General features: G+C 40.4%; 1 protein-coding gene across 3 annotated transcripts in view; it reads right to left on the bottom strand.

Annotated features, from left to right (window-relative positions):
- LOC131406967 (zinc finger protein 33B-like) overlaps positions 1-164 on the bottom strand; it is an 84,067-nt gene extending 83,903 nt beyond the window's left edge. For all 3 annotated transcript variants that reach the window (XM_058542898.1, XM_058542897.1, XM_058542896.1), the window contains exon 1: positions 135-164. The gene's annotated coding sequence lies outside the window, so the exon portion shown is untranslated. The remainder of the gene's footprint in view (positions 1-134) is intronic.
- Between the last annotated feature and the right edge of the window lie 12,308 nt (positions 165-12,472).

The raw sequence follows: 12,472 nt of genomic DNA on the forward strand, positions 1-12,472 counted from the left end.
CCCGGGGTCCCGCAGTGGTCCGCGAGGCTCCTCCCCATCGCCGGGCACCGCTGCCCCCCGCCACCGCGCAGGGCCCTCCTCGGCCCTCGCTCAACCCTCGGTCCACGCCTGCCGCTAACACTCGAGCCGCAGACCTGGTGGCTCCTGAACGTCTTCCACAGTAGGCCCAAAAATCTGGAGACGGAGCCCACGTGGTATTGCACATGCGCAAAAGGAGTCGTAGGAGCCCCACCCCCGCGCCGCCGACCATGCGCAGCGAGCTCACCAACTTCCCCACTCCATTTCCCATAAGCCTGCTGGCCCGGGCCCACAGAGAATTTCTGAAACGTTACTGTTTCTTTAGCGATCAGAGACTGTGGCCTAGGGTTATCACTTCTACTGAATGCAAACCATAGACTACGAAAAAATACTTGTCAAACACATATCTGATAAAGAACTTGTGCTCCAAACATACAAAGTAGTCCTAAAACTCAACAATAAGAAAACAACCGGATTAAAAGTATATTGTGAGAAGAGAAATGTAAATATTTAAAACATCACATAATATACCATTATGACATGTAAGAATAGAAAACATTTAAAAAGCTATATGAAAAGTTAAATAGGAACTATCCAGGGTTGATGTGGATTTGGGAAAATATTTACTTCTACAAAATCTTATTGTAATACAAACTTTCTAGAAGCTTCTTTATATCATACTTCAAAATGAGCATGCTCTTAATCTAGCATGCCTACATTTAAGACAGTGCTAGTAAAATAATTGTCAAATGATATACTGTATTAGTGAGGGTTTTCCAGAGAAACAGAACAAATAGGATGAGAGAGACAGAGACAGAGATTTATTTTAAGAAATTGGCTCAGACATGATTTACCAACCCTCCTTGGTAAATCCAAAATCTGCAGGGTAGGACAGCAGGCTGGAGATACAGGGAAGAATTGCAGTTTAAGTCCAAAGACCACCTGCTAGCAGTATTCCTTCTTCTTCTGGGTAGGTCAGTCTTTGTTCTACTATGGCCTTCAACTGATTGGATGAGGCCCACCGACATTACGGAGGGTAATCTGCTTTACTCGAAGTCCATCAATTTAAATGTTAATCTTATCCAAAAAAACTTCACAGATACATCCAGAATAATGTTTGATCAAAAATCTGGGCACCACGATCCAGCTAAGTTGACACATAAAATTAACCATCATGTATACTTTGCAAATTAATTTATAACAACAAACAATTGAAAGCAACTTAAAAAATAAATTACGTTAATGCACAAGATGGAACGGTAGATGGCGATTAAAGGTGATAATGTATATATACTAACTCACAAGTAGGAGTGGTTTTACATGGATGTTTTTCCACAAAAATTGCAGTTCACACAAGAATATGTAAAGCATAGTTCCAATATTTTTTACAATTATTACATGCAAATCCTATGGCTATTCCCTTATTCTCTAGAGTTTTCTTTGTTTCTTACTAGTCAATCCTTCAACACTATAATCTGCTTATAACTAATAATTCCTTATATTAAAATTTCCTAGCTCAAATTACTAACTACCAAGTGCTGTGATCAATACAGAATTGGTACCAGGAATGGTCTCAGGAGATTTGATACAGAATTGGTACCAGGGGTGGTCTCAGGAGACAGACATGCAAAGATGGAATTTTGGGATTGGTTTGGTTGTGCTTTCAGCTTTAGTACAGTGCTGATGTCCTTGCCAGTGGTAAATAAGATGTTTGTAATCCATGGCATGAAGAGGCATCGCAATTAATCAAGCTGTCATGTATGGAGTACTAACTGAAGCATGTGCCTTGCAGGCCCAAGAGACTGCTGCACTTGACTGTTATGGCAGCAATGATGACCATAAGGATTGTGATGTGGGAGAAATTCTTTTGAGTACACCTGAGCACTTACAAAGAGAAAATGACAAACTCAGGTCTGTCATCTCTTGGCAGAAATCATGGTTTGAGAACCAGACAACTTCCATGGCAGTCCTAAAAGAAGCTCTTATACTTTGTTGCCATAAGGCTGACATTGCTGACATTCAAACACAAAATTTAATTGTGCAGGACTTCTCGTTCTGGGCAAGATGGAATGGTCCCATTCCTTATAACTGTTCTCTCTTACAATGAAAATATCCTGGACATAACACAACAAAACAAGCACAGAAAGACTGTGAAAGGTGGAAAGAAGGCAGACTGCCTATGGACTTGAGTACTTGAGCAATGGTGGTGATTAACATTGGTTTTCTTCTTACCTGGTATATATCTCAGACAAGGTACTGCAGAAGCCTCCAATAGATTTAAAAAAAGCCTTTTTCCTCTAGCCTAAGGACCCAGAAAAGAGTGGCCTAAGAGCTAGAGAACCCACCCACCCACTCCCTGCTCTTTGGTAACAGATAGTGGTGCTCTGATTCCCCTACAAATCCTTCATTCCCTTCCTGGTGGAAGCAGGTGGTGTTCCGAACTCCCCTTCTGGGTGATATTGACAACCTAAGCAGGGAGCTGATCTTCCATCCCCACTCAACAAGAAGCAGAAGGTGTTCTGATTAACCTATCAGGGTAGCATCAATGGGGCTGAGCCAGGAGTTGATCTGGCATCTCCCACCTGGTGAAAGCAGGTGGTGTTTTGATTTCCCTGCTAGGGTAATGAAGAGGTGTCCAGTGGTGAGCTAAGCCTCCACCCCTACCTGCAATCAGTTAGACTGAACAAGGCAGTGCAATTCGGCACTCCACTTTCTTTCCACCTCTGGTGTCAGTGAGGCACAGTGGGTAGCTGAACCTACTTAGCCACCTGGCAGCAATGATATTAAACAAGGCAACTTAATGCAGGGCTGGTCAGCAATTTGGTGCCTCCATCCACCTAATATTAGGGGAGCCCAGTGAGCAGCTAAGCTTCTACCCCCACTTGGCAACAATGAGGCAGAACAAGGTCATGCAAGGGAGAGCTAGTCAATACTCCACTTCTCCCCTCTCTAGTGTAGATGGCACAGTGAAAGCGAGCTTCCATCACTTGGCATCAGAGAAGCAGAGCTATGTGGTGGAAGGCAGGGTCAGTAGGCACTGATCTTCCTCCCTCCCCTGCAATCAGCAAGGTCCAGCAGGGAGCTGAGCTTACCAACTGGAGACAATGAGATGATGTAAGTCAGTGCCCCATTTTTACAGGGAGGATGTCAACGAGACTGAGGTGGGGGCTGAGCATGTACCCAACCCATCTAAAACAAGGCAGCATGAGTAGGAACTTCACTTTTGTGACAGTACTATCAGCTAAGCCTGGCAAGAAGAACACCATACACCGCCAACCCACCTTTCATGCTGCAACTAAACAACGGGACTGCCTGTTAAAAAAGAAAATTAAATAGGTTCCAGAGTCCCAAAATTTAACGTCCAAATTTTTCAGGGTACAATTGAGAATCATTCATCATGCCAAGAACTAGGGAAATTACGACTTGAATGAGAAAAGACAAACAGACACTAACATGGAGATGAACTACATATTGGAATTATCTGATTGGGATTTTAAAGCAGCTATCATCAAAATTAAAAATATGCTTGACGATTGGATCAAGAAAATGTGGTATATATATATACAATGGAATATTACTCAGCCATACAAAAAGACAAAATCATCTCATTTGCAACAACATGGATGGGCCTGGAGGGTATTATGTTAAGTGAAGTAAGTCAGAAAGAGAAAGACAAACACTGTATGATCTCACTCATATGTGGAATATAAACCAACACATGGACAGAGAAAACTGTATTGTGGTTACCAGGGGCAGTGGGGGTGGGGGGTGGGCACAAGGGGTGAAGGGAGACATATATATAGTGATGGACAAACAAAAATGTACAACCCAAAATTTCACAATGTTAAAAACTATTAAAACATCAATAAAAAAAATGCTTGAAACAAATAAGAAAATAGAAAATCTCAGCAAAGAAATAGAAGCTACCAGAGAGAGAGAAACAAAATGGAAATTAGAGAACTGAAAAAAAATAACTGAAATTTAAAAATGGATAGATGAGATCAACAGCAGAGTGGAAATGAAAGAGGATAGAATCAGTGAACTTGAGGGGCAGATCAATAGAATTAACCCAGTCCAAACAACAGAGAGAAAATTGACTGAAAAAAAAAAATGAAGAGTCTCAGGGACCTGTGAGACAAGAACAAAGGAGCTAACATTGGAGTCCCTGAATGAGAGGAGAAAGTGGAACTGAAAAAGTATTTGAAGAAATAAGGCTGAAAATTCTCCAGATTTGGCAAAAAAAAAAAAAAAAAAAGTAAACATACAAGAAGATGAGCAAATCCCAAATAAAATAAACCCAAAGAAATCCACACCAAGACACATCATAATTAAACTTCTGAAAAATAAAGACAAAGAAAAAATCTTGAAAGCAGGCAGAGAAATGATACATTATTTGAGGGAAATATCAATTCAAATGAAAGTGAATTTCCCATCTAAAAACATGAAGGCCAGAAGGAAGTGCACACATTTCATAAGTTAAGAGAAAATAATTGACACATTGTCAGATAAAGGATAACAAATAAAATTTGTCACTAGCAAATCTACCCTGCCTGAAAGAATGACTAAAGGAATGTATCTAAACAGAAAGAAATTATAACAGAAGACCTGAAACTTCAGAAAGAACAGAAGAACATCAGAACTGGGTAGAAAGAGGGGTAAATGTAATTCACTATCCTTATACTAATGAATCTCTTAAATATAAAAGCAAAACAAAAATTATGAAAATGGCATACTTAAGCTCTAACATATTAATGATTATCTTAAACGTAAATGGTCTAAACACGACAATTAAAAGACAGAGATTGGCAGAGTGGATTAAAAAATGGCCCAACTATATGCTATCTACAAGAAACTTACCTCAAGTCAACAACATAGGTGGGTTAAAAGGAAAAAAAAGAAGGAAAAATACATATCATGCAAATACTAATCAAATAAAGCAGGAGTGGCTATATTAATATCATATAAAGAAGACTTCAGAGCAAGGAAAATTACTAGAGACAAAGACAGACATATAATGACAAACCGATAAAAGGATCTTTACACCAGGAAGACATAACAGTCCTAAATGTGTACACACCAAGCAGCAGAGCCTCAAAACACATGAAGCACATACTGATAGAGATGAAAGGAGAAATAGACAAATCCACAGTTACAGCTGGAGACTTCAACATCCTACTCTCAGCAATTCACAGAACAACTAAACAGTAAATCAGCAAGAACAGAGAAGTAAGCAACACAATCCCCTAACAGGAGCTAATTGATTTATAGAGAACACTCTACCCAAAATCAATGGAATATACATCTTTTTCAAGTGCCAATAAAATATTCATTAAAAGAGATCATACTGGGTCATAAAACAAGTCTCATCAAATTTAAATGAAATTGTACAGAGTATCTTCTCTGATCACAATAGAATAAAACTTGAAATAAATAACAAAAAGTCAATAGGAAAATTTCCAAGCACTTGGAAATTTAACAACACATATCTAATTAATCTATTGGTAAAAGAAGTAGTCTCAAAGGAAATTTTAAAAATTCATAGAACTGAATGAAAATGAAAATACAGGATATCAAAATATATGACATGCAGCTAAAGCAGGTATTGAAAGAAATGTATAGCACTAAATGCTTACAGTAGGAACAAGGAAAGATCTCAAATCAATCATCTAAGTTTCTACGCCAAAAACTTAGGAAAAAGAAGAGCAAAATAGACTCAAAGCAAGCAGACAAAAGAAATAGTAAATATTGAGCAGAAATCAATAAAATCAAAAACAAGAAAACAATAAAGAAAAATCAGTGAAACAAAAAGCTAGTTCCTCAAAAAAAAAGAAAGAAAGAAATCAATAGAACTGGTAAACTTCTGGCAATACTGACAAAGATAAAAATAGAGAAGACACAAATCATCAATGTGATTAAAGAAACAGGGAATAGCACTACAGATCCTTTAGCCATTAAAATGGTAATAAGGGAATACTGTGAACATCTTTATACTTATAAATTCAAGAACTTAGAAGAAATGAACCAATTTCTCAAAACCCACAAAACTCCAAAACTCAACCAAGATGAAATAGACAATCTGAATAGTCCTACAACTATTTAAAAAGTTGAATTTGTACTTAAAAATTTCCTAAAAAAGAAAACTCCAGACCCAGATGATTTCACTGGAGAATTCTACCAAACATTTAAAGAAGAATTCATGTCAATTTTACACAATCTTGTCCAGGAGACAGAAGAGGAGGGAACACTTCCCACCTCATTTTATGAGATCTGTACTACTCTGATACCAATATCAAACCAAGATAGCACAAAAATAAAACTACAGACAGTCCAGTATTTCTCATGAACTTAGATGCAGAAATCCTCAACAAAATACTAGCATGGTGATCTACTATACCAACAGGTCAAAGGAGAAAAGTAATATGATCATATCTGTTGATTCATAAAGAGCATTTGATCAAATCCAACACCCATTCTTGATAAAAACTATCAGCAAACTAGGAGTAGAGGGGAACTTCCTCATCTTGATTAAGAGTATCTACACAAATCCTACGTTTAACATCATACTTAGTTTGGAAAGACTGAATGCTTTCCCCCTAAAATCAGGAAAAAGGCAAGGATATTATTCACCATGTTTATTCAACATAATACTGGAAGTACCAACCAGTGCAATAAGGCACACACACACAAAAGTAATAAAGGCATACAGTTTGGAAAGGAAGAAATAAAACTATCCCTATTTGCAGATGACATTGTATATTGTAGATTGTCTATGTAGAAAATCCCAAGGATCTACAAAAATCTTTGAGAATTAATAAGTACAAAAAGATCACATGATATAAAAACCTATCACATTTTTATATACTAATAAGGAACATGTGGAAACTAAAATTAAAAACACAATACCATTTACAATCGTTCCATCAAAAATGAAATATTTAGGTATAAACATAAACCAGCATTTTATCCTGAAAATCACAAAATGCTAATGAACAAAATCAAAAAAGACATAAATAAATGGAAAGACATATTGTGTTCACAGATTGGAAGCCTCAACATAGGGAAGGTGGTTGCTGATTGAGTACCAGGAAGTAGGACGGAAACAAGCATATTGAAGTATGATTTTGTTATTCTCTCCTTCATGACAAGGAACAAGAGTTAAGGACTCCCTAGAGCTGGTGTAGGTCTTTGGGCGGACCAAGGCACGAGCAGCTGCTGCACTGCTCAAACCTGAAAGTTAATGTGTCTCACTGGTGAGGAGATACTTTCTGCATGCCTCACTGATCCCTCATCCTCTATCTATACTAACCTCATCTGCTTCAAGCTGGGGCTGAGGTCTCTTTGTCCCCAAGGGGATTGAAGGCCATACACATCCGTCCAAATATGCTGGAGGACTTCAGGGAAGGGAAGGTCTTAAACTTTTACAGCTCTATTGGATACAGGCACACCAGTCACCACCATACCTGGGGGGAAGGGGCGCTGGACACAGAGGTGGCAAAAGGTGCCAAGGAATGTAGGGCAAAGCTGTAGTTTCAAGTGAGGGGGGATAAAGAAAAAGCCCCTGAGCCCAGCACCCCCCAGAGGCTGGGAAGTGCACAGGGGAGGAGACAGGCCCTGGGGCGACACACCAAAGGGAAAAATTAGACCTCCTCAAGTGCTTCAATCATATCCTCAATCTAGCATCCAACATCTTCCAACCCTCTATCCCCTTTCCCAAACTTCCAACCAGGAGTAGCAAGATCTGGAAGCTGTTGTACCCTGTGACAAGTAGATGGTAAGCTCCTGTGTTCCTGTAGGAAAAAAAGCACCCGAGTTCAACTGATCCAGTTTGAAGAAACACTGCGATGAAGAAGAAAAAATGTACTAGTGGCTTTGTGGGTGGGGCCCTTTGGGCTGATTCAATGTACTTTTTCATTGTTGTTTTTGCATCTGAATTATAGTAGGATGTCATAAGCTGTAATTCCCTGGCTCACAAGTGCCAGCGGTGTTATTCCCACTGGTGAAGAGCTGCAGGTGGAGAAGAATGTTAGTGGACCGACTCCCGTGCCATTAACCTCCAGTGATTGGGTCATGATTTAGCAGGGGTTCCTCTCACCTTATTGCGTTCTTTGGAAATTGGAGACAGAGCAAGTCTCTGGGACTGATGATGTTGCCTATTGGAGCATCTGGTAAAGGGAGGTGGCCTCCACCACAAGGTACTCTTTAGGATTTTGGACTTGGGGTTTTGGCATGGCTACTATAGCTATTAGCTTGCTACTAAGTTGTTGTCAAAATTGCATGACTGACCCTTAGAGGCCTGATGATTCTCCAGCCTGATATGTCCATTTTGGGGGTAAGTCGGCTTGAAGTCTATGACTGATAAGGTGGGAAGGGACCAAAAAGCCTAACTTGTCAAATGGACCTGGTATATGGGAAAATGCAGCAGCATCTCAGCTTTACATGAGAAAGTGGCAGCTATCACTGTGGAGGAAACGTTATCTCCCACTCTGCTGCCTGAGACAAAGCCAAAGTCACCAGCTCTTAGGGACTCTCAATTCATAGAAGGTTCTCTGACTGCTTGGGCCTGGTTTACTAATGCTTCAGCTAAGTTAAAACTCAGTAGTGTCCACTGGCAGCGTCAGAACCAAACCAGCTATGAGGACTGAAAGTGCTCACAGTTGCTTATAGCATGGGCAGAACTCAGACTTTTTTTTTTTTTTTTTTTTGACTGTTACAGATTAAAGAAACTCTCTTTGGGGCCATAAAAATCTGGAAACAAATTGTGTGTGATGATTGATCTGTTTAAATCACTCATGTAAATGCCCACAATGAGAGCCCACTCTCTGATGAGACCAACTGGAATCAGCCTGCACCACCCAGGTTGCCAATATTGCTGCATGGATTCATCACCCTACTGGACGTAGCAACATGTCCACCTTTGCAGACTGGGCACAAAGGAAAAGATTGTTTCCGATGCAGAGCCTACTGCTGCCCCCCAGACTTGTAACTCGTGCCAAAAGATGACTCATTTGTCTCTCAGTGGGTGAACCCACACTGCATGGAGCATGGCCTCCCTCCCCACTCCTGGCAGATTGTCTACTTCAACATTTGGCCTCTTGGGGGGCTGTCTGGGACCTTACCACTGTTGACATTTTTTCAGGTTACTGATCAACTAACTCCAACCACGTGGATCCACTGCATGTGTTTGGCTTTCTGGACCATTTCCAGTTTGACAATCTGTACCTTTTTATGGCAAAAGGTACTCAACATGGACTGATAATCTGACTCTCTCTCCCCCTCATCTCTTATTGATTCACACACTTTAGTAAGGCAGGTTGGTCCTCTTGGCTGTTTATTGGTTAAAATCATGAAGAAAGGAGCAGGGAATCCTAGAAGATTATATAGACCTATTTTGAAAATTCAGGATTCTGACCTGACCATTCTGGGCACAACGTGTTATTATCTCTTAATGGCAACTCCAGGCCATCCTGGTTGGCTTACCCTCTGAGTGGCAGCCTGGCCAAAATGAAGCCTAGAGAATTCAAACTTAATTCTGGTAAGTTCTATGAAAATGCTTTTGTCCATCTTTCATCTAAACCTTCTATATGAAAGTTCTGAGAGCAAGTAGAGAATGATTGGGGGAAAAGTGAAGTTATGGCTACTAGAATAGGACACACAGATTTTATGGCAGTGGAGGAAGAACAAAATCACAGGTACCTGGGAGGGAATACCTTAGACCCCATGAGGTACAGTGTAGGGAGGTGCATTAATGATCTCTTGTCTTTCAGAACTGACCCAAGAGCCTTCCTTGCAAAAAAAAAAGAATTCCCTCGCAATATATAAAAATATCAAATCATTATGTTGTACACCTGAAACTAACATAATGTTGTGTGTCAATTACACCTCATACACATAAAAAAGAATTCTCTGATTCAACTACTCCAAACTGTTGGAAGTGCCTTATGCTTAAATTGAATGCTTGAGTTTGCCAGTCTCCACCCCATAGTTCTGAGTACAAGTCAGCAAACGATGGTCCCATCTCCTGAAACTCCCATGTAAAACACTTATTAACACCTATGAATGTCATCCCTAGGTCCATTCTTAGCAATTCCCTGGAATGGATGAGTGCCACCCAATGGGTAGTGTGGATAAACAAGACTGATTGAACTGACTGCTCTCAGATGATCCTTCTGAAAACAAGGACTGGACTCAAATACTCTGACGCTAAGGTAAACAATAGTTGTTTCCAAGGCACCAGGTAAGACCTCTGGGTTTTACTTCTTGTGTAGAGATAAGCATTAGCTTGCCTCCCTCCCCAGAACATGGTGAATTGTGCCTTAGGAGTGGTTATAAGAGAAGTTTTCCTCAAGTGCTTGAGAAAACACCTCCAGTAGACCATGTAGCTCCCAGATGACCGCGGAGAATCAAGCTACATTTTGTTACTTGCGTGAGATTATCAGAGGGTTAGCTGAGTCATTACTCTTGTATACAATATGGGCAGTATTACAATGGGAATCATTCCATTAGAAAATATAGTACAAGATTTGTCCCTGAGTTTAGATGAAATAATCAGTGATACCACTTTGAGCTTGGAAGGCATTCAGGTTAGCCTCATCGCTGGATAGGGTTGTTATGAATGATAGAATTGTCCTAGACCTCCTCCTTGCACACCAAGGTGGTGTCTGTGTGATCAATAATACATCCTGTTATGCATGGATCAATGCCTCGGGCCAAGTGTAAAGTTCAGTACAGAACCTTTCCTTCAAACCTGGTTTGAAGGTAGACCTGAGGGTTCATGAGACTTGTGAAGCTGCCTAGATCCAGGACTTTTAGAAGCATGGCTGAGGTCAGTACTGCACGTTGGCCTCATCCTGCTGCTTGGAGTCCTACTGACAATAATCTTAATTATGTCACGTGTGAGAAACACTGAACAGATTTGGTCCCAGCTAGTGCTGGCCAGATTAATAAGTGACTGTTGGGGTGCCAAACACATGGGAAATTTTGCCAGGGTCCAAAACTGTGTAGAAATGGATAAATTTAGGGGGAGACAATTCTCCATGAATATCACATTTCTGCATGGTCTGGATTCTTTGAACAAAGGCATTTATAGCCAATTGAAAATGTTTATATAAGAAGAAATTCCAGGATTGTAAAGTTTAGAGACATCTCCCTCCCTGGAGACAATCCAGGATAATAAAGAAAAAGATCTCTCCTACCCATCCCCAAAGAAGATTTGCTTTTATTCCAGAGTAAAGACATTCCCTTCCCACCCTCTGAAAGTCACCAGCAGTCCTACATAAAATCAGTTTCCTAATGTCAGGATTCCTCTCTTTTAATGCACTCCATTGCATGTATAGGCACAATCTGGCCTTCATTGTGTTGCCACATGGGAATGGACATTCAGTGAATCAGTGCTATGAAGTTACTCTGGCTGCTGCTTTGCTGTGAGTAATAAACTGTCTTTATCTCTGACCCAGAGACTTCGCGTTTTCTGTGGGTGTTTGTGTGTAAGTATATATCTGCGATTTTACCCTTCTTGCAGCTAACAAATTAGCCTGTCACAGTTTTACATATATATGGCAGGCTAACTTGTTAGCTTGCAAGTAAGATAAAAATCTCAGACCCTTCACAGTTTCTGACTTAACAGTTACTGTCCACCAACGGGCATCTACTATAGAAGGCGCTCTTAATCAGGTGGACAAAATAGCATGCTCTGTGGATGACAGCAAGCCTCTTTCCCCATCTACTACAGTAGATCATAGCCTCAATAAGCTCATGAATAAAGTGGCCTTGATGGCAGAGATAGGCACTATACATGGGCTCAACAATATGGATTTCTCTTTACCAAGGCTGACTTGGCTAATGCTGCTGCTAAGTGCCTAATCGGTCATCAAAAACAGAGATCAGCATTAAGTTCTGATATGGCACCATTATTAGGGAGGATCTGTGAGACACCTCCTGGTAGGTTGATTATATTTGACCTTTTCCATCATGAAGGGGGCAGAGATTCATTCTCATTGGAATAGATATATATTCTGGATATGGATTTGCCTTCCCTAACTGTAATGCTTCTGCCAGCACCACCAGTTGTGGTCTCACAAAATGCCTTATCCACCATCATAGTATTCCCCATAGCATTGCATGTGGCTCAAGAAACTCAGTTCACAGCAAAGAAGTGCAGCATTGGGCTCATGCCCATGGAATTAACTGGTCTTACACGTACTGTGTCACCCAGAAGCAGCTGGCCTAACTGAGGGGTGGAATGGCTCACTGAAGACTCAATTATGTTGCAAATTATAAGACAATATTTTGAGAGGATAGATTGCTGTCTTCAGGAATGTAGTATATACTTTCAAGTGAGCATAAGCCATTGCCCCTTCCCTCGTGGCCACTAGATCCCCACATTCATGGAGCATTAAAGGTACTAACAAATCAGTGGAAGGATTTTTGATATACCCTTACATTCCCAATCCACAAG

Source organism: Diceros bicornis, chromosome 6 (assembly GCF_020826845.1).
Source record: "Diceros bicornis minor isolate mBicDic1 chromosome 6, mDicBic1.mat.cur, whole genome shotgun sequence".
NCBI lineage: Eukaryota > Metazoa > Chordata > Mammalia > Perissodactyla > Rhinocerotidae > Diceros > Diceros bicornis.